Source organism: Lycorma delicatula, chromosome 6 (assembly GCF_047948215.1).
Source record: "Lycorma delicatula isolate Av1 chromosome 6, ASM4794821v1, whole genome shotgun sequence".
In the NCBI taxonomy this organism is placed as follows: domain Eukaryota; kingdom Metazoa; phylum Arthropoda; class Insecta; order Hemiptera; family Fulgoridae; genus Lycorma; species Lycorma delicatula.
The window spans coordinates 29,747,229-29,771,856 of NC_134460.1; the positions used below are offsets into that span (position 1 = coordinate 29,747,229).

General features: G+C 29.0%; 1 protein-coding gene across 3 annotated transcripts in view; it reads left to right on the forward strand.

Moving 5' to 3' along the window:
* The first annotated feature begins 5,644 nt into the window (after positions 1–5,644).
* The window catches only part of LOC142326803 (cGMP-dependent 3',5'-cyclic phosphodiesterase-like), a 190,089-nt gene continuing 171,105 nt past the window's right edge, over positions 5,645–24,628 (forward strand). For all 3 annotated transcript variants that reach the window (XR_012756865.1, XR_012756864.1, XM_075369517.1), the window contains exon 1: positions 5,645–5,936. The gene's annotated coding sequence lies outside the window, so the exon portion shown is untranslated. The remainder of the gene's footprint in view (positions 5,937–24,628) is intronic.

Here is a 24,628-nt window from a genome sequence, read left to right on the forward strand (position 1 = left end):
TCACCTGCTTGACCTTTTAAGTTGAAAATTTAATGGCATCAAAGCCCCATATACAGACGTAATCTGACCAAGTTTGGCCAAAATCAGTCCAGTAGTTCTGCAGATGTAAGGTGTCAGACACCAAACACACACATATACACATATACACAAACACACACACACACACATGAACATCTGAAAAATTTCCATCTGGTTTTTGAGTTCCTTTGGTGTCAAAAAACATCAAGATCCGGTGAAAACTGTAAATGCCCAAATTGAACCGATTACAATATTTTTCCTTCTACAGCTACAGTTAAACGGGAAAGTAAAAAGTTAAGAACTTTAAGGAGACAAAGATTAGAATACATAATGCAGATATTGAGAATGTTGGGTGTTGTAAAGATGTTGAGATTAAATGATTAGCACAGGGCAGAAAGAAATGGAGATAAATATTAAAGAAGTAAAGTAACTGATAAATTTTTGTTTAATAAAAACACATTTAAAACGTTATTAAAAGTTAAGATATTAAGTAGTTTTTAAAATATTCTCTGAACTAAGCTGATTTTTTAAATAGGTGATTCCTAAAAAAAAATGTCTACTTATGCGAAGATAAGATGAATTAAAATACAGATTCAAATCAAATCTTATGTAGATTTAATCATCCTGGAAAATTTTTATCTCAGTAACATGCAGCAATCAGTAGTAATATTTTAATTTTAATTATTTATTTTTCACTTCAAAATTTGATTAAACCATACATTACTTTTTACAATGCTTATTAAATCTCTGATATAATTAAAAAATTTAAAACCTAAATATCATCATAATAAAACCTAAATTATCAGTGAGGTTGTTTATAGGTGTTCACCAATGTGGATGTCAGTAGATACATTAACTTACTTATAGTAACTTACTTATAGTACTTATAGTAAGTACTATATATTACTTTAAAAGAACTGAAAATATCTGCCAGAAGAGTTCAACACAGGCCTGTCAGAAGAATTCATACATTGTTTAAGAACAATACTTAAATAATTTTAAAATTGAAAAGAATTCTTAAAAAAATCTCTTACTCCTATTGATTGTTATACTTTTGTATGACATCAGTACTACTTTGTGATAAGATTATGGAGAGCTTGAAAATTATTTATTTTAATTGCTTCATTTACAAGTGTACATCATTATTACAAATGCAATATATATATGTATTTTTTAATTTGATAGTTAGATTGATGAATTCAAGTTCTTGTAAAAATCAATATCTAATTTTGCAACTTAAATTTTCTAAATTTGTATTTTCCAAATGGAAAAACATGACGTGAATTTTAACTGATAAAAAAGTTCAAAACCCAGTTTTTAATCGAAGCTGGGATGTTTGGTGTTAATAACCAAATAATAGTCATTCTAAACTAGTATAACATATTGTAAACCACAGACTGATTAATTTAAAACATTAAAAAATCAAAACTGTAGCCTGTGATTATAAAGTTAGTATCATTTTTATAAATATGTTCTGCGATTGTCCAAGATTAAATTAAATCCATATTTGTTTTACTTAGAGTTTATCATTTAATTCAAATAAACTAAGTTCACAGGTTTGATTCCTAGTAGGGCTCAGCAATTTCACCAGCCATCATTTATGTTTCTTCCTAACCACAAGTTCTAATGCTATAATCTTATTCAATAAATAAAACAATACTTCCATCTGTAAAATGTGAGGAAGGAACCATATAATATTTCTGAAGCGATTCCATAATTCATGTACAAATCATATAAAATTATTTTTTTATTGTTTTAATACATTTTATCATTACAAAAAATAAACTGAAAATATATATTTCAACAATATTTTTCCACTGGTTGATACTGGCACCATGTTTGAACAAATTAATGATACTAATATAAATTTAAAGTACTAATAATTTGTTTAATTTGATTTCTTTTTTAATCAGATAAAATCTTAAAGAAAGTTTTCAAAAATGAAAAATGTATTTTAATAAAGCAATTAAAAGTGAATTTGTAGTGTAAAGAGTTACTCATCATAGAGAAAATGTTTTATAATACAGTTTAACTTCATAATTACCACGGTGTTAGGATAGAACAGATATTAAACGCTAAGCTTTTTTATAAGAAAAATATTGGCATGTCAAGCAAGGCCTACCCATACCAGTTAAATTTTATTTAATGATCTGTTGTTTTTTTGTTTTTTTCACTAAAACCCTCTGAAAAAATAGTGTGTTTGATTTGTATTGTATTGGTTGGTTTGAAATGGTATATTGTTTTTACAAAAATCTTTATAAATTTTACATTGTTTACATATGTAAACAACCATACTACTTAAATACATAACTTTTTTTAAAGCTAATTTACTGCTTATTTGCATCATCAAAACTTGTATATAACAACTGGAACTAAGGTTTTTTTGTGGTTTATTTTTAAGTCTCATAATAATTATATTAATTTCTCAAACATGGTACCACTGATGTTAAATAAATAAATTAACAATTAATATAATCCACCTGACCAGCACGTTGATGTATTCTCTAGATCCTTTGGCTTACTTGGAAGCTATCATCAGGAGTTAAAATTAATGCATTAAAATCAAAGTTTAAAAATCACAGTTAAAATTTAAAAAAAGTTTTGACTGTCTGGTCCTACTAGTATACTGAAGGAATATCAATGATATTTTACTGTGATTTTTTAACTTTTGACTTGAAATGCATTATTTTAACTGCTGATGATAGCTTCCAAGTAAGACAAAAGATCTAGAGAATACATCAATGTGCTGGTAAGGTGGATTATATTTATTGTTAATTTATTTAAATAATTATATTAATAAAGTTTCTGACCCATTTCTATTTTGAATTCTGAAACTAAAGAGCTTGAGTATAAATTATATAAAAGTGTTCAAATACATTCTAGCAATTTTTTTTTACCATTGCTGATTCATTGAAATTCTAATTTGTTGGCTTTCATTCAGTCTGTTTAATTTAGACTAGTCAGGGATATATTAATGTAGTATATTTAGACTCTTAAAAAATACTTTATTCATGTACTTTCTGAATCTGTTGTATAAATTGGTTGTATTATAAATTATGTAAGTTAAGTATGACATGCTAAATGAATTAATAGCATTTTTTAAGTTCAATTTAACTAATATCGTCATATAAAAGGTTAATAGTATAAGATCTCATAATTTTGTCAAATATTCAGGAATGCCACAGCCCAAACTTGCACCTATCCTATTCCTCTTACATTCTAATCAGTGAGCTCCTTGACTATTATAAGAATTATGAAATTTTATTTTTATTGTAGCTGATGATGCAAACTTCTCTGGCCAATTCATTCTTTCAAGGACTGAGATTCTTACGGCATGACGAGAAGGTAATAAATGATAAGTGCAATTAAATCAAGTTATAATTAATATTTTGAAAGTAAATCTATTTCTTTTGTAAAAAATATACTTTTATATATAGTTATATCATAAATAGGAAACAACTTTATAATGTGACTGGGATCTTGGTATTATATTAGATTCATGTTTAAAATTAGAAAGACATTTAACTTATTTCATCAAAGTGATAGTAGATTACTTGTTTTCTATTTTCATAATTATAAACCCTTTAATACATTCATATCATCTTAAGATTATACCACTCATCTGTTAGAAGTAAGTTAGAAAATATAATGTTATTTTGACAGCTTATTTATCAAAGTGTGATTGATGATATTGAAAGAATTCAAAATAATTTCATGAGATATCTTTACACAGAACCGTTTAATACATTTGGTTTTATGATTGATTCGCCAAATAAGTTCGAAACTTGAGCAATGAAATACGGAATGGAAATTTTGTAGTATTTGAAAAATGCTAATTTAATTCATTATTTAAAATCTCATTGAACATAAACGGCTTGCTGCTCTGTATAATGATCTTAATTAAAAAATTTAATATTTTAGAATTTATCGCTTATTAAATTATTATGTAAAGTGATTTTTTATGTTAAACAAGTTGATTTCAATGGTTGAGTGGTAGTCTTTTACCTGGAGGTCCTGGATTTGAATCCCAGATAGCATAGCATTTTTTGCATGCCATAAAATTCATTATCATCCATCAGTAACTGTAACTGGAAGTAATCCTGTCGCCACTGTATATATAAATAAATATATTATTTTATATTTTGTTTTTTAGGACTTCTTAACATAACAATTGATGTTTTCTTAAAACATTTTGTGAAAAAAAATTCTTTATAATATATAAAAAAAGCATGTTGTTCATTAGAATAAGTTTTTATTATTTGATAGCAGCTGATTGCACTTTGAATTTTATTGCAATGTCTGGTTCTTATTACAGAATCATCTTTTCCTCTTCTTTTGTATCAACACATTAATTGTATCTTTGTATCTTGTCCATTTCTTTGTATTTTTGTATCAACACATTGGTTTCTCTTTCTCCAACTTCTGTTTTTCTTTTTATCATTTTCTGCTATTTTTTTTTGTTTAATTTATTATAGTAAAATGGAGGAAAACTAAAATACAGAATTTATTTGAATACCATGTTTTCAGTTAGTTGAATTCTCTTATTTTTATTTGCAACATCACAATTAAATATTAATTGTGTTTTTTTAAGTCAGACTAAAATAAGAATAGTTTTTTTTTAAAATGAATAATTTTTTATTGTACATTAAGAAATCAATAAGGCTTTTCAAGGTTTATATCTGTACTAAATAAATGAAATAAAAATAAGCTGAGAATAACACTCTTAAAATACTGAACTGAAATTTGTTTGTTACATTATTTTTACTGTTCTTTGGTAGGTACAGAGAAAAACATCATTCTTGTAATTATATTATGTATATCCATACTCTTGAAAATAAAAGTTATATAACACTAGTAGCCTAATGTAAATGATACTGGAACTTATGTTTTCCTTGTAGTTGCAAAAAATTCACTTTTTTTAATCAAGTTAAGTTTTTATGAGTTAAAAGTAGGATTAATAATAAACCAAGAATTAATTTTGTAAGATTGTTTGCTTTTCTATACTTTTTTTTTTTTATTTCGTTTAACCTCCGAGTCCACAATTAAGCATTACTTCAGAGGATGAGACAATGATTTGTTATCTATACTTAGTTTAATTAAAAAAAAAACACCTTTTTGATAATTAACTTGTTATGTCGCTGATTTACTGACTTCAACACCAAACATTTCGCGTTTGAATTGGTAAAAGAGTCTGGTTTTTTTAGTTGTGGCTAGATAGATACTAGTGTAATCATTTACACGTACAAAAATATAAATTATGATTGACTTGGTGAAATGGAAGTTCACCGCAATTTACAAGTATTTAAAAATATATTTTGTTAGTTCGTAGATCAACAAGACATAATTGTCATTTGTGTTTACACTTTTGTAAATATAATACGCTTATTACTCAATTGCTTTTTGTAAATAATAATTATCATAACTAAAACATTTTTTTTTAATGGAGTGATAACATTCTATCAATTAGATAACTTTCAATTTTTCCCTACAATTTTTTGCAAATGGACAATTTAGTTATAAGTAGGTAAATTTTTTTCTTGTAGTAAAGGAGAGGGAGACTGCATCACTGCACTATTCAGTTTACAGCTTTACAGACCAGCTGAGTTCAAATAAGTCACATGTTTATCGTTTGCGTTCGCGTACGAAGTGGTTACGAATTGTTCAAATTTTGAATGTGAAGAGATTAATTTTATGATAACATCAGCGATAGTTTTGACCTTAATTACTTTCTTGTAAAACCCGATTTTAGATTCTGAAAGTCTTTTTTCTTTACCGTTTATCTTATTTTTTCGTATTGTACCGTACGACATAAGATAGGAATGAATAAGTTGTTCAGATTGGGACTGCACTTTGAAAGCTTCTCTGAATGAAATTGCTGGTTATTGATTTTAAACTTTAAAGGATCCTTTTTACCAAAGGTATAACCTTTTTTTATTAAAATATTATTGCATAAGCATGTAGTATTATAAGCAATTAATCAACTTTAATTTAGAAGTAATTTTTTCCACGAATTCTTAAGTAATAGAAATTATAATATTAGATTCAGATCCAGTCATCAATAAGTTAGTTTTAAGGCACGTTTAAATCTGAAAAGGAATGTGATTTTATAAAATAAAATTGAGTTTATTCAGGAATATAGATGAATTGAATTGTTTATTTTATGTTTATTTTAACTACCGATTACGTTTATATTTGAGGTGAATAATATTTTCACTATAAACATAATTTTTATTGTTTATTTTTTGGTGAAATACCTATTGTACATTTCTCAAAAGATGTTTTGAAAGTTTTTAAAATTATTTATAAGTGACATATAATACAACAGTTCTAACATTACAGGAATTTTTTCATGTTTGTTTATATAAACCTTGATAGAATTTTTTGATGTACATAAAACTCTTAGGTGTTGGAAACCGAACAGATTGTTCATCTTTAAATGTTACAATAAAGATTATTGTATTAATTCATTCAAACCATATTTATTTTAAAATTATGCTTTATAAAAACTGTATGCCTTATATTATAACAGTTATTGCTGATGTTAAGCCTGAGACAATTTTGCCCATAGTTAAGCCTACGAATGTAGTAAATATACAACTTATCTCATTTTTTTTTATATCTGAGAGGATGTAAAATAATTATGGATGAATTATAGGATTTAAATTAATAATTATTTAATGGTGATATATGATGTTTATATAAGCTTTATAATTTATTTTTGTATCGTAATTATATATTGTGGTATTTAATTGTTTATTTATAACATGTTTGTCTGGAGATAATTTAAACCAGTGCCTTCCCAATTTAGTTTTAATGTAGTACATCGATTTTTCTATTTATTTATTTTTCGTGATAGTATTGTTCATAGACAATGTGTTACATATGATTGTTAAAAATAACATTTACATTAAAGCATTGTTTTATTAATCTATATATAATTTCTCTACAGGAAATTGATTCCTTTAATTACATGTAATTATCATTGCCCTCTCTTTGACTTAAGGTAACTTTACGGCAGGCATGATCATATATTTTGTCTTACAAAGCTGTAATATATATATATATATGTGTGTGTGTGTGTGTGTGTGTATGTATGTATAAAATAGTTAAGTAATTATTTTATTTACTGTAAGTCATCTATTCTTGAAAAAAAAAGTGAAACAGTAAAGTGTAAATATACTTTACTAAAATTTATGTTTAGTATTTATACTAAAGTATAAATATACCAACCCCCTGGGTTGGTCTAGTGGTAAACTCATTATTGCAAATCAGCTGATTTTGTAGTCGAGAGTTCTAAGGTTCAAATCCTTCCTAATAAAGGTAGTTTTATATGTAGTCGAATACTAGATTGTGGATCGGTACATCTCGGAAATGGTTGACCTGAGACTGTACAAGAGTACACTTAATTTTATTGATGCATGTCATACCCATTCATCCTCTGAATTAATACCGTACAGTAGTTTAAGAGGCTAAACAGAAAAGAAAAAAATATAAATATATCTTACAGTAATAGCAAATAATACATTTTATAATGTGTAACTTACAAACAAAGATGTTAACAAAAGATATACAGCCACAATATTAATAAGCTTGCAAATCAACTTTCGGATAGTTATATTCGTATTTTAAGAATTACCTTATTCATATACATTCTAAATTAAGATTTGAATTTACTTTATAACAAGTAACATTATTATTTTTAGGACTACATGAGAATTTATTAAATAATCAGAACTTGTTTTTCATACCAGTTTAACTACTCTACTGTTGTATCAATTCAATGTAAAATTCTAAAGTCAGGTCTGCTCATTGATCTAAACTGATATTATTAACTTTAATTTATTTCCAAAATGTAGAAACTGCAGATGTTGATGAACTGGTAAGAAATTGACTGTAATAATTTTTTTAACAAAGTTTCTTTATTGAAAAAGTCACATCTGTAAATTTTATTTTGGAGAGTTAATTGAAAATGAATACCTGAAATTCATTTTCATTTTTTCATTTTTCATTTTTGTTCAGATTTCTAGTTGGAAGGCTGATTATATAGTTAACAACTTTTCTCCCCTTTCTTTCATGATAATCATAATTGATCTTGTAAAAATTGCTCTATGATTGTGATTTGTTCAACAAAGACATAAAGGTATATATCTCTGAATGATTCAAGAAAAAGGTTTACTTTAAAATAAAATCACCTTTAGATAATTTTATTAAAATTAAGTGTTAATTTCTTCAGTTATGATGTGTTATAAAATGTTTGTGTATATATAATTGAAAAAAAATTATTGATTTGCGGAAAAATTTATCTGCTTTCTGTTATTAATTCTTTTAATTACCATGAAAAAAAGAGTACTTTTATCAGATAATAATGTACATAAACCAGGTCTTATTTATAGACTGCCAGCAGAAAAGATTTTTTTTTGCTTGAAAAACAACTTGACTGAATGGTCAATTCATAGATGTCTTAGTAGAGAATGACAGTTTTTTGCATAAATGCTTCTAAATTTTGGAAACTGCAGTTTTAAATTGATAATTAAAATTTTTATTCTGTGAAAATTTAAAAAGCTTAGTACTTTAAAAAATATGAATCTTTCATCTCCTCATATATAATATTGTACTGCAAAATCAGTTGGATAATTTTTTTTAGACTTGTTTGATAATGAATTTGTTCCAAAAGTGACAAAAAATTCTAAAATCTAAGCATTTCTGTGAAAAGGTCATTCTTTTGTAAATTTTCCTCCATTTAATCATACCAAATTACTTCAACCAATGAAAGCAAAGTCTTGATTTTGCTATCAATGTACTTCTTTGTATCATCCTTTGTATCAGGTAGTTATTTCATCTGCAAAAGGAAATTACAAGAAATAATTACTAACAGTGATTATATAAAAAAAAACTGATGGTGTAATCTTGATAGTAAAAAAGAATTAAAGAAAATTAATATCAACGATGTTATTCATATGATGTTACATGTATAGAATGCAATATCTGACATACTGAAAAAATTTAGTCAGCAGTTGTGATACATAATATGTTGTATGAATGTTGTTATTGAAATAAATACCAGGATGCAAAGTTGGACATAACAAGAAGTTGTTAAGTAATTAAATGAAGCGGAAATTGTGGAAAAAGAAATAGTTGACAATGAAATTATTGTAGTAAATAACAGAGAAGATAATGAAAGTGAGAATGAACTTATTGATGAATAAAAAGGGAACATTTCTCATTCAAAAGGGAAAAACGCTCTAGATGTGTTAACTTTATTATGTTGAACATCAGCATACTTGAACTTTTCATTTAATATTTTGAATTATTATAATTTTAAATATTATTATAATTTTTGATTATATAGTTAATGTAAAAGTAACATTAAGTGAAGGAAAATGGCATACTGTTTTTCATAGGTAGGATTTTTTAAACTTTTCAAGCAATGTTTGACTTTAGTATTAAATGATTTTGTGTTAAAATTGTAATGCAATTTGTTCAACTCAAAAAATCTTTCAGTTTAATTTTTACCTAAGTAATTTAATTTATTTAGCAAAAAATTTCGTTTTGGAAATTTGTTGATCAGATTACATCTGATCATTTGTTTCTTGTGTTGATTGCTTAATTTATAATATTTGTCTGTTCATTTTGAGAAATCCTCATTTCATCATTTTTAGTAGTTACAGTTTCCCTTTATCATTTTATTCAATTTAATTATTATTCACAAATAGATGAATAGTTTATTCTGGATTTATTTCACAAATGTAACTCTTTGTCTTCATCATTCATAGATGAACGACCATTTCATTACTGACATTTTGATTATCCAACTGCTACCTATTCTGAACCAAATCAGTTGAGAGAAGTTACTATATTAACAACTTTCTGGCTTCTGATGGAGTCAATTATTCTGTTTTTATTTGGAAAATCATTGTACCGTCGAACCAATATAGGCATATTCTATATACTGAAGGATTTATTTCTTCAGATTATTTATTTCTACAGTATAAGTGACTGCTATATTCCAGTGTATTACAAATATATAAAAATTTCTATTGAGCATTTTGTTTAAGGCTTAAGTTAAGCGAGGATGCGTTATAAGATATATTATTAAATAGTATTGAAAGCACTCCTTGATGTTATCATTCTGTAGTCTGATAAAGTCTTATCAGTGATACTTGTCTTTTTCTAATTATTAATTTGTAATGAAAATATATAATTTTCATTTATCAATACACATATTTAACAATGTAGTTTCATTGTGTATCTTTAGATCAGATTATGTACCATACTCAGTTTTCTGTTAACAGTTCCATAAATTTCTATTAATTTTTCTCTTGTTTTGTAATTCTTACATTTTTTCTACTCTAATTTTCATTTTTATGCATATTAGTATGTACACATTGTATTTCTGATGATCATTCTCCTTTGTGCTCACAGCAATTGCCAACTAACAGTGCACCTCATCCTTATGGATTGTATCTCTTGAGTATTGTGTCACAAGTTTAAAGTAGTGGCTAATATGCAAAATATCTAGGGGAGAATGAAATATTGTTATCTTTTACTTTAAGATTTCTTTGAGACATCCATTTATGTTCAAATATATAGATACTCTAGTGTTTTCCAACTATATTCATGCCATTTTCTGTAAAGCAAGTAGTAATTTTAATTAATTATTTTCAGATATATAATGTGATATGTCTGTGTTATTATTTCGCTTTTAGCATGACTGGCTTTTTACTTTGAAGATGTATTTTTGTGTTTCTGGGTTTTTAGTTTTTAATTAATTTGTTATTGTCTATTTTTTTACATTTATGTTTTACAACAAATATATTGTGTCTGAGCGATAATAACACGAAAAAAAAAAAAAATATATATATATATATATATATAATATATATATATAAATTTCATATATCTTAGCAGTATGTTATTGTTTAAGTCACTCTTAATTTTTAAATAGTTGCTTGAATAAACATTTTTTTTTATTTGTTAAGGCATTTATTAAGGTATTAAGGCATTTTTTATTACCACTTACTGTTGAGTGACATTGATGCTGTTTTTTTTTTTTTTTTATGTTTAATTGTTACTTATTCTTATTAATTTTTTATTTTATTTTATGGTATTATACATAAATTTATTGTTCAAACAGACTCAAAGATTGTTAATGTTGAGATGTTCATTACAGAATGGTTAGATTTTTACTTCATTGCACAAAGTAAAGGTACTGTGATCACAAAAAAAATTTGTTTTTCAGATTTTAACGGAAATATCCATTTTGATCATCCCTGAATCCATTTTGACTAATTTTGACATGACATCTATATTTACATATGTACATATGTATCTCGCATAACTCAAAAATGATTAGCTATAGGATGTTGAAATTTTGGATTTAGGATGTTGTAATATCTAGTTGTGCACCTCCTCTTTTGATTACAATCAACTGGTCTAAAAGTGTCCAAAAAAGCTCAGAATCCAAAAAATTTGGATTTTGGACTTATAACAACATGGGCAATATATCATAAGTGGTACTTATTTTCATTTCCATTGGTTCCCACTTCATCTCCTTTTTTTAAATTTAAATATATTGATTTATTAATAATTATTAATCTCTGATTATAAAGTAATTTTTGCAATAAATAATAATTCAGTGATAACAGTAAAAAAGATACATGAAAAAAAATCAGAAGTTAGTTATGAAATAAAATTTTATGTAGTTTTCATTAAAAAAAAATGTGTTTTTGTAAATTAATAGGCATACAAAGTCATGTAGTGTCCACATCAGAGTTTTTTCTCTAAATTAAAAAAATCTGATGTGGACACCATGACTTCCTTGTATGCCTATTATTTATATATACATATTTTTAAAAGTACATAAAATTTTATTTCACTAATAACTTCTAATTTATTTCATATCTTTTTTTTATTATTATTATTTAATGTAATTTTTTTTTACAATCACAAGTTAATAAATATTAATAAATCAATATATTTAAATTAAAAAAAAAGTTAAAAAAAGGAAATGAAGTCTAATTAGAATCGGTGCCTTTCCCTTGTAAAATCAAAATAATTCATTAATTAAAATTTTATTTGGCTATAACTCTGGAACCAATGAAAATAAATACCACTTATGATGTATCGCTGAAAAGGTGTCAATGAGAGCTTATTACCGCAGTTAAGAAAAAGTCCAAAATCCAAATTTTTTTGATTTTGGGCTTTTTTTTTGGTCAAGTCAACTGCAGTCAAAAGGGGAGGTGCACAATTAGATGTTACAAAAGTCCTAAATCCAAAATTTCAACATCCTAGAACTAATCGTTTTTGAGTTATGTGAGATGCATATGTACAGACGTCACGCCGAAAACTAGTCAAAATGGATTCAGGGGTGGTCAAAATGGATATTTCTGTTGAAATCTGAAAACTTCCTTTACTTTGTAAAAGAAAGTAAAAAAGTAATTATAATAGTAAAAAACTTGCTTCTGTTATCATTTCCATAAATAAACAAGTATTGATACAGATTAGTACGTACATGTGATGTTATATAGGTTATCATATTTAGTTAGAAGTTTGTAAATATGCCACTCCACAAGTAAAAAAAAATTAATTGTTCCCAGCATGGATCCGGAAGGGTCTAGGGAAACCCCATGGTTTTCCACTTGATCAGAACAGTATAGTAACATTTTATTATTAGTAATAAAAAGAGAGAGAAGTGGTAATAGATAGACAAACAAGTAATTTTATAAAAATAATAAATATATACATTTATATATATTATGTATACAGTTATGTAAATATAATAAATAATTTAAATCGGTTTATATATATTATTATTATTATTATTATGCTTTTACGGCCAACATGGGACCACTTAAGTCAATTTTAGTTGGATCTTTTCTGAGAAAAGCGTGTTATTTTACTCTTTCGAGCTGCCCAGTATTTCTTCATCCGTTCAGATCTTGCTTTCTTTTCTTCATCCGTAAACACCCTCTTCGTTGTATTTTGTCGTTTGTCTGTCTTTTGTTTAAATCTAATGCTTTTATCTTTTAGCTTTGTAATTTTTCCAGTTTTATTCTGTAGGTCAGTCAGGGAAATTCCCAATTCTTTCATATCTTCTCTAATTTCTTTGATCCATCCTACTTCTAGCTTTTGGAACCAGAGCTTTTCAATGATATTTCTTGACAGTCTTGTTTGCGGTGTCCTTATGAGATGACCGAAGAAAGAGATTCTTTTTTTCTGCATAGTATCAGTAACAGGCTCTATTTCTCGTTACACCACCTCATTTGGCACAATCCACCATTGGCCTTCTTTTTGGTGTTTTTTATTGATACACGTTCTGACAATTCTCCTCTCTATTTTCAGAATTTTTTCAATTCGGTTTTTCTGAGCGATTTTGAAAAGGGTCTTGCTTCCATAGGTGACTTCTGGCTGTACTACAGTTTTATAATGTTTAAGTTTTGTTTTAGCAGAAAGGCATTTTTTGTTATATGTTGACCAAGTTAATTTTTGGGATTTAATCATTTTATTTGTCCTGTTTTGCCATGTCACTTTTTCATTTAAATTATAAGTTATTATTTCCCCTAGATATTTAAATTGTTTACTATTTTAATTTTCTGATTGTTTACCGTAATGTGCTCTATTACCAGAGGATCTATGGCCATTAGTTCAGTTTTTTCGAAAGAGATATGAAGCCCTATCTTTTGTGCTAGGTTTTGAAGGCTCATGATTTGTGTTTTGGCTTCTTGAATATTATTTGCTAAAAGAGCGAGGTCATCTGCAAATCCTAGGCAATTTAGTGTGATGGAGTTTTTCTTGGTACCCATTTTTATATTTTTGGGATTTATTTCATACCATTTTCTCATGAAAAATTCGAGGGCGCAGTTAAAAAGGAGTGGTGAGAGGCCGTCTCCTTGCCTCAATCCAGTTTTTATGTAGAAGGGTTGAGAGAGTTCACCTCTGAATTTCACTCTGGACTGGGTATTGGTTAAAGTTAATTTTATCATGTTTACGAGTTTAGGGTGAAGGCCCAGGTTTCTCAGAATATTCAGCATGGATGGTCGGTGTATACAATCATAGGCCCTTTTAAAGTCGACGAAGGTGATTATTAGTTGTTTTTTCCGTCTTTTATATAAGTCCATCATAAGTTTTAGGGATATTATTTGCTCCGGGCAACCTCTCCATGGCCTAAATCCCCCTTGGTAGTATCCACATAAATATGTGGATACAAGTTCCAAGTTCCAGTTCAAGTTGGTCTTTGCATCGGTTGTATATGATTCTCGACAGGATTTTGTATGTGCAATCCAGGAGAGATATGCCTCTGTAGTTTTCAGGATTAGTTTTATCCCCTTTTTTATGTAATGGATGGATGAGGGCTGTGGTCCAGTGTTCTGGAAGTTTTTCTTCGTTCCATATTTTCACGAGGCATAGATGTAGGGAAGTTTTGACTGAATAAACTGATGAGTGTTTCCAGAGTTCTGCGAAAAGCTGGTCTTCTCCTCTTGCTTTGTAGTTTTTTATTTCATTTAAGGCTGCGAGAACTTCTTGAATTGTTGGCGGGTTGATATTTACTGGTGAAGTTTTAACTGGAGTTTCAGTGTCAATCTCAAAAAGCTCTGGGGGGTCGTCACAGTTGAGGAGTCTATTGAAGGTTTCTGCCAAAATTTCAGCATTTTCTTTATTGGTGTGAGCCATATTTCCTTTTTTTCCTCTCAGCATAAGGGTGGGTGGTTCATATCTTTGAAGAGCCTGACCAAAAATTTTATAATAGTCTCGGAAATTAGTTTTCTTGGAACTTTCTTCTATTTGCTGAATCAAGTTTTTTTGGGCTTGTCGTTTGGTTCCTCTTATAATTTTCTGAGTTATTTTCCTTTGTTTGGTGAATTCATGGTTAGATTCTTCAGTTTTCTGGGTTTGGTGGTTGATCCAAGCCCGGTGTCGGTCTTTGACTGCTTTGTCACATTCTTCATTCCACCATTGGTGTTTTTTTCTTGGGTTTATAGGGGCTAGTTCTTCAGCTATTTCTTTCAGTTGGGATGTCAGTTCTTTTAAATTATTAGTTAATTTGATTTTTTTTGTTGTTTCTTCAAAGATGGCATTGTTTATTAATTTATGTGGATCATAAGCTCTTTTGTTTTTAGGTTGGGATTTTTTCTTTTTATGCGGGGTGAATTTTATTTTAACTTTAATTAAGTAATGGTCCGATCCAGTATCTGTTCCTCTCAAGACTTTTACATTATAAATCTCCTTGTGATAATTCCGGTCCATGCAAACATGATCCAGTTGCCATTCTCCTTTTTTCCAATCTGGGTGTTTCCAAGTCTTCAATTTGTTTGGTTTTCTCATAAAATAGGTGGATTTTGAGATCATATTATGGTTTCTGCAAAATTCGACAAGTCTTTGGCCGTTCTTGTTAGTTTTCTTTTGGGCAGGCCATTTTCCGATAATATCACGATATCTACGTTCTTTACCAAGTTGGGCATTAAAGTCCCCTATTAAAATCTTCGTGTGGGTCTTATTTATGTTGTTTGCAGTTTGGTCAAGAAGTTCCCAGAATTTATCCATCTCTTCTCTATCTTTTTTAAGATTGTTTTTGTCATTGGTGGGAGCATGGACATTTATTATGGTGTAGAATTTATTGGCTGATTTTAGGGTTAAGGTTGAAATCCTGGGGGAGTAAGACTTAAATTCTACGACTGAGTCAATTTTTTAAGATTGATTGCAAATCCTGTTCCGAACTGTGGGCAATTCTTCATCACACGTTTCCCGGGGATTCCTTTGTAAATTCTGTAACCCTGAGATTCAAACGGCTCTCGATCGGTGTTTCTCATTTCTTGAAGTCCTGCGATTAGGATATTTTGTTTGTCCATTATGTCTGTTAGAGTTTTTAGTTTGCCGGGTTGAGTTAGAGAATTAATGTTGTGAGTGGCAATGTAGTTTATTTGCTTGTGTCTTATCCTCAATTTTGAAGTTGTGTTGTTTTTGGGTGTTTCCAAACGCTCCGATTCATTGTTATCTTTTAAGCAGCTGCCCACCGGATCCGAGTGCAGCCCTCTCTGGTATTTACCAGACGGTGGATTTTTTCTTAAAAGACCTTCCATATTTGACTTTGAAAGCCAAGTCAGCCTTGGGTGGGAATAAATTCCCGAGTTACAACTCTGGATGTGATCCAGAGAGGTGATTCCGATTTAGTTCACCAGTAGAAATCTCCACGTTTCTAACTGGTTATCCAGACGAACCAACGTGGAGGCGCAAACCGATTTTTTTAATTGAGATTTTAAGTATGGAGAAAGTTTAAATCGGTTCCGGAATCATTTCGTCCGGTTTATATATATATATATATATATATATATATATATATATATATATATTAGCTTGATGATGTGAAACCTAACATGATTCACAAGGCACTCTTGAAATAGATGTAGAATAGTAAGATATAAATATTAAAAAAAACATGTCTGCCAAAAAAAAAACATTTCTCTATAATATAGGATAATTGAAGAGCGTGTAGGTGACAATTTTGTATATAGTATAGTTTTTTTAATTTATTTAAGCCTACCTATATTTAAATTTATATAAACCTTTTGACATTCCTGGTAACGTAAGGATTCCAATGCAGGTTCATACATCTAAATTGGTTCAGCCGTTGAACTGTTACAGTGGAACATACATATTACATACACCCTAAATTAGAACTACCATGTGACACAATCAAAGAACATCATTTAAAACAATATAATTAAAATTATTAATGAAAATTGGTTGCAACAAGATTTCCAAACAACTTTGATGTGTTAGATCGAGAGTGTACCTGATGCATCCAAAAGTTAACCTTCAACTTACTAACAAATACCCTATTTGAATTTTTGAAACTCTGATAAATATTTCCAGAGATTTTGTATGAGCATTGCATTGCACCTCTGAAAACAGCACCCCAGGGTCAACCTGTTTGTTACCAGTTGATGTTGAAGATTGCTCTAGCCTCACACGAGGTGCCCTCATCACCTCACCACTCTAGCCTCACACGCATTCTCCATGAGAAGCCCATTATTATTAAATAGAAATTTTTGAAATTTATTTAATATTATTTTATTTAATGTAAATTTAATTGTATTGTTTATAAAATATTATTCATTCGATTGATTTGAATCATTCAGTTCCAACCCAATTCTCACATTGATAGAGGTTCACAGTTCAGAATTTATTATTAAAGTTTGTGCTTCAACCAGCAAATCTCCATTACTACATATATAGGGTGTTTCATGTTCTTAGGAGTTACAATAATTCAGTACAAAAAAAGTAATTCACTTACCTAAATGAAAGTTGTATGAGGTGATGCAGGGACTCAAACAGTTTTTGTTAAAATCTATAACTGTTCAAGATGTGCACCTCTGGTGACACGGCACACATCAACAGGAAAGTCTAGCACTTGCCAAACTCGTTCTAACATGTCATTTTCGATAGAGTTGATTTGCATTGATTATGCGATCCTTTAGCTCAGCGATATCGTGCGGCATTGGTGGGATAAACACCTTATCTTTCATGTAACCCCAGGGAAAGAAATCGCATGGCGTGAGGTCTTGTGATCTTGGTGGCCACAGCATAATGTGTTGGTCTTCTTCAGACGAACGTCCTATCCAGCGCCGAGGTAATGTTGTGTTAATGTACTGTCGAACCTCGTTATGAAAACGGGCAGGACAACCATCTTGCTGGAAAATGAAGTCGTTGAGTAGCTGAGGCATAAGTCATAATTGTATCATATCCAGGTGTATCATGCCGGTTACTGTCTTTTCCATAAAAAAGAACGGCCCATACACTGCCTCACGAGAGATCGCACAAAAAACGTTTACTGTCGGAGAATCCCGAATGTGTTCCACATAAGCGTGTGTGGGTTTTCAGTTCCCCAAACTCGCACGTTATGGCGGTTTACTTTGCCGCTATTATGGAAAGTAGCTTCATCGCTGAAAATTATCTTGTTTAGAAAACCTTCATCTAACAACATTCCTGTTACTATTCCTGTTACTGTAAACAAAAATCGAGCCTTCGTGTTTTATCTCCATTAGAAAGACGCTGGATTAATTGAAGATTGTACGGTTTGCATAATAAACGTTTACGGAAAACTCTCCACACTGTTGTTTTCGGAATTCTCTGTCTACAGCCGCAGTCGATTTTGACGGGCTGCGAATGAAACTTGCAGCACACGTTCGACACGGACGACCAGGTGATTTTCGCTTGCACAAGCAATCAGTTTCACTGAACTGTTTATACCATGCTCGAATGAATTGTCACTTGGTGGCTCCTTATGAAATTTCAACCGAATCGCACGTTGCACAGAAATTACTGACTTTGACAAGTGAAATTCTAATACACAAAACGACTTCTCGCTTCCCGTGGCAGCCATTTTCTCTACTGTCGACGCATACCGAGCAAACGGTTTACTAAGTGCCTAGTATACGTGGAAAAAACTATTTGAAGTACTCTTTCGTACAGTACTTGTTTTATTCTTAGGAGTGAAATATTTTTTTGTTAATGAATTTTCGAAACTCCGAAGAACATAATGAAACATCCTGTATGTTTTTATAGCCTATGACCCTCCCGATAACGTAAGGATTCCAATACAGGGTTAAACATCTAAATCAGTTAAGCCATTTAGCTGTTACAGTGAACCAACATACATACACTCTAAATATAGTACACTCCTTTTTGGGTAGTTGTGTAACAACCACCCATACTATGTTTATTGAGTAAATGAGGAGTGAAGTGATTTGCTGTTACTTTGTTCTCTAAATCACATGGTTGCATACGAAAATGTCAAGTTCACCAATACCCTGGTATTATTCAGCTTGCAAGTACTATTTTCATGCTGCAAACTACTTTCACCACATTTTGGTTATATAGCAAAGAATATCATTACTCTTAGCGAAAATAACAGTGATTGGTACCTCTTGTACCTCAGGTGCTTTAAATAAGTTCCAGCAAGAAAAACTGGAAGAAATAATATAAAGTAACAAATTAGTAGATCCCTTTCTATAGAATAGAGTGAAGTACTACCATTATTTTAACTAGCAAGGGAAAATAAAATCAATTTAAATATAATAACAGTTATTAATGAAAATAAGTTATTCTTTAAGTTGTTCGTTATTCTCTTTTACTCAAGTTATTAAAGATTAATATATAATTATTATTATATAGATCATGTTAGAAATTGGTAGTTGTGCTAAGATGAGAATAAGAGAAGATACTACTCTAGCATTTTCTTAAAAAATTAAGGAGAACTGTTTGATCAGAGTGCCTTCAGGAATACAATATTAACAGTAAAAATACAGGGAATCGAATAAAATGTACATTAATGATAAATAAATTAAGTTAATATGTGTAATTCATAAATGAATTAAAATAAAGATTTAGAAAATATTAATTGAAATTATTCCAGTATTTATTATTTTGTATGCATTATATTGGTTTTGTAAAAAAAAAAAATAATAAATAATTTAATTTTAAATAAATTGGTGAGATGATTTTGTAATATAATTTATTTTTATTAAATAATAATTTATTTCCATTCTCATAGGACAAATTCCCCAACAAATTTCCATTCTCATAGGGCAAAAACGAAAGCAGTCAATGCCAATCATCTCAACAAAAAAAAAATTACTAAAAATTTCAACTGAAATATAATTAAGATCCTTTTCAGAAAATAACATATTGTGCTGTTATTTGTAAATATAGATGCATACATTTTGTGTTTGTGTTATTCACCATTGTCTGCTAGATGACAGCCCAATTATTTTTTTATGACTGTCATGAGGCACAAGACACATAACATTTTGGAAAATAGATAGGTCATTTTTAACAAAAATACAAACAAAATTAGAATTGAAGTTGTTTCCCTTTACAGTTTTCATGATGAGTCAAATGTATTATTGCAAATTATCATGCACAGCCACCAAAACACTCATATGAGTTCACATAAAATATCGTTATGAATATTCATGGTGGCTGTAACCATTATTCTCATTTTCTTTAACATAGGGACTTTTATTCACTGAAAATTATTATTCTCTATGAAAATAATTCTGATTTGTGGTACCAATTATCCTTCGTTCATTTTGTACATTATACTGATGACGTCAGGCATTTATTGTGCTTTACTATCTTCAGAATGATATGGTGTGAAGCAAAAAAAATTGTGTAAACATCTTGTTATGAATCACAGCATTTGCTTCTACTGAATTTTGTAAAAGTAGTATGGTATTATACTTAGTATGATGTTAGTAATTTGATATTCTGTTGGTGAAATGATATTGACATATGCTTTTTGGAGGTTTTTTTTACACTATTTTATTGTTTTACTGTAATCAGTACTTTAAATAAGCTTGCTTTAAGTTTGTTTAAAAACTGTATTATGTTTTTAACTTAAATACATTTATCACACATTTTTTTTTTAATTTTTCTTAGTAATACTGCTGATGTATATTGTTATGATGAAATATATGTCTTTAATATTTATAATTATAGTCAATTTACATCATTTTTTTATAAATAAATTATTGGAGTAGTAATTGTAGAAAAAACTTTGAAGAGATTTTCTTTATTTATTAATAATTTATTTCTAAGAAAAACTGTAATTTTATTAGTACTTAAGTAACCTTACTGGCTGGTTGACCTTGCATTGTTTGTACAAGTAAGATTATTTAAAAAAGAATTTCTTTCATTCTTTTGTTGATTGATTTTTTTACACAAGGATGATTTATAAACGTTTATAGTTTTTTTTTACAAATGCATAAACTACAAGTGTAAGTTTATTGCTTGATTTGTAATTATAAATATAGGGAAAAGTAAAATAATGAAAGTAAACAACAAAGAGGATTTAGTGGTAAGGACAAGCAAATGAAAAATAGAAAAAGTAGAAAAATTACAGATATTTGGTAATAGAGGACTGAAAGAGCACAGTGGAACTAAAAGGATAGCAATGGCAAAGGACGACTTGAGTAAGAAAAGTATATTTTTTTAAGCCTCAGGATCCCTTTTTAGTTTTGCTTAAGAGGATGAGATGAAATGACAATTTTGTAGCATGTGAAAATGCTATTTCTGACCAGGATTCACACCTGGGACCTCTACATGTAGGGCTGAGACATTACCACTCATGCCACAGAGCCCGCAAGAAGGGGAAATTAGTATGTAGTGAAAGGACTTTTACTACTTAAAAGTTATTCTAGTTTTACGAGGTAAGGAACAGGTTAGCCAAATTTTATGTTTGCAGTTTCGTGTAGTATATAACTGAAGGATGAATGATGAGGAAGAAGAGAGGAACAAAATTAAGGCTTTTGTGTTTTTGTATATGGTCGAAAGTGAGGAATGAGGAATTAATGAATAGGATTAAAGAAGATAGAGCACTTGAGCACTAGATGAAGCTGGTTAGAGCATGTACAAGTTTATTGGTAGGGTAAGTAGAAGAAGAAAGGAAATGAGGAAGAAGAAGATGGATGAAGTAAGTAGATGAGGTGAAGCTTGGAAACTTTAAGGGGACAAAGGAGAATGCTTGGGACAGAAATTGGTGGAGACTGCGTTGGTGTAAGGGTCCCCTCTTTACTCCCCTGTTGGATTTTTTAAAGTCATTTTATTTTAATTAAATTGTATGTGTTTAGTTATAAGCTTATTTTTAATTTTATATTTTACGGCTGTGATTTAGTTTAAAGTGTTTTTAAAAATAAATTTTTCAGCTGTGATATTAGTTGTAAGTTTTTGTTTTTAAAACAGTATTTTTTTATTATTTGTTTTCTTTTATAAAGTTTTATTCCAGGCGATGATAACGCCAAAGCGTTTTTCGCCCACCGAAAGCACACACAAGAAAAAACTTATTTGTGTAATTTGTTGAACAATGTAACAAATATGATTTAACACTTAACACACTAAACTTATTTTTCCACAGTTGTCAAAGCATCCACCATCTTTTTAGTAGATAATTAAGTAATATATTTGATGTGTATTATTTAATTTATTAACAGATTTAATTATTATTTAACATATTTAGTTCATAAATTTCATATTATTTATGTGTGGTAAATTGGTTTTTATGTACTATGAATTTATTGACATGTTTTGCTTAATTCTGTATATTTGTGTGTCCTGCTTCTGTGAAGCGATTTGTGAAAATTGTTTATGGTATTTGCATCTGTTACTTGTATTTGTGGACGATTCAACCTTGCAATTCATTCATTGCAATGTTTAATCATTACACTAATTTGTATTTCTTCATCATTGTAGCAATGTCTGTATAATGTTTTATTTGCACACTCTCATTGTGTAATATGTTAGTGTTTTTGAAGTGTTTTCAGAGTGACAGTTTTCAAGGATATTTCAACTAAAAGATAGAAATAAAAATTACTACTGCTAATAGACTTGGTTGAGTGTAGTGTTTATAGTTGTGTGTGAAGTAATCAAGATTTCAAAATTTACAAACAGTAAATTTGAAAAAAGAGAACATATATTAGCTGAATTAACACACCGTACCTGAACATGTTAAATAAGCTGTTTCCTAACAGATAACAAATGCTACCAGAAATATCATAGAAGAAGGTGCTAATTTCTTTTTGTAACTTGAATTTGATTCTTTTAATTTGTTTCAGAGTTCTGTTTGCTTTCATATGAACTCGTTTTTAATTATATCATGTTTAATGAGGAATTCAGTCCTAACGGTTTGCAGGAAATTGATTTTTATATTAGTGAGATTTTTTATTTTTTTAAATAAATTTAAGTTAATGAAGCAAATGATTTATTCATTTCGTGCATAAAAGTTTTATAAATAGTGAACTGTATTATTGGCAGATCTATGTTATATTACTACTTTATTATAAAAATTTGGGACATTACTTTTCAACTTTAAACATTAAATTTCAACTTTTTTAAGTTCACAAAACATCTTATGTCTGAAAATTTAATTTAAATGCCAGTGTGTTGTGTCGTTCACTTTTTTTTTAAATCGGTTATTAAATATATATATTTATTCTTTTTTTATCATCAAATCATTTATATATATATATATATAATAGATCATTTATATATATATATATATATAGATGGAACCTACTCTGTCTTGAGGATTTTATCTTGAACTCTTTGATGACCTTATCTAGTCAGCTTGGTAGGAATAAGTCAAATTTGGCATAGTATTTTTCAGCATTCCTCCGAATAGTTCATCCAAGTTTTGATAAAAGAGAAATCTGTTTTATCTAAAGTTTAGAAAAATTTCCAATTTGCACCTCTTTTCAAATGTCAAATCTAGTGATTGACTTATTTTTTTGGTTCCTTAACATAGGTTAAATTTTGTTCTGTTATTTACTCCTAAGTTCAGTTTTTTAGGTTTTTGATTTTTAAATAGAAAAATATTTTTTATACTTTTTTTAATACATCTTTTAGTAGTGCTACCCATTATGCTAATGTTAATGTTTGTGTTAAACACTGTTAGGTTTTAAATGTAATGTATTTATTTACTCCAAGTGTTCACAACTATACCATTAATATTACAGTAAGTACAATACTGTAAATCGGTTGCTTTATAGGATTTAAACAGTTATCACCAAAACTACATAGTTACACTGATACCTCTACAACATTGGAATGTTACACTTAATTACGAATGCAGATTAAGAACTAGCTCCTTTTCCTTCTGAAAAATAACTAATAAGAATCTTTGTATCCTCCATATGAATTTACATTTGAATTTATTAAAAGGCCTAGCTTTACTTTATATCTTTTCAGCCCCTTTTGAATTTTTGTACCACCAACAGGTAAAAACGAAGATTCTAGACAGTTGTGTAGGCAAACGTCATCTGGTATGTTCTAAGTAAAGATCAGCTGGAACAGCTGAATTAGCTTAGTAAATATCAGTTCAATGTACAGAACATCGTATCGGAGGGATATGATGAATCAATCCCAGAGGGATGGATTCAGAATTGGATAAAGAGTAGGTAATGAACTTGAGGCACACACACTGAGAGTCACAAAATAAAATACAAGATCTTACCAGAGGAAATTTTTCCTTTTTTTACAGTAGATTTCTGTTTAGTCACAATCGCTCAAGTTATTGGGTATATTTTCCAGAATGGACAGCATGTTACTGATCAATGATTTTTATCTTGCAACAATCTGCTTTTTGTCAGTGTAACGAAGAGCCTCATGAAAAGGAACTTCTTCCTTATGAAAAACCCTCACAAAAATTATAAAATGTTTGAAGTACCTCATGAAATTGTAAGTCATTCTGCCAGATTTCCATGGGAGCCTCACACCCTCTCTTTGATGGCTGGTCCCACGCGGGCAATCCTTTTCCGCAGTCGTTCAAGAATTATTCTGTAAACATATTGATTTACATTCTGTCCTGAAGGTAAAAACTATTTATGGACAATGGAATTACTATTGAAGAAACAAATTAGCACAGTTTTGGTTTGCTCATTTTTGCTTTTTTGGAACATTGTGAGTTTGAAGTGTACCACTCCTTGCTCTGGCATTTTGTTTCTGAGTCATACTCAAACATCCAAGATTTATCACCAGTAATAACATTTTTTTAGAAAATCTGGATCGGTTTTAATTCGCCGTACAAGATCGTGGTACACTTCCACGCTGTTTTTTGGGA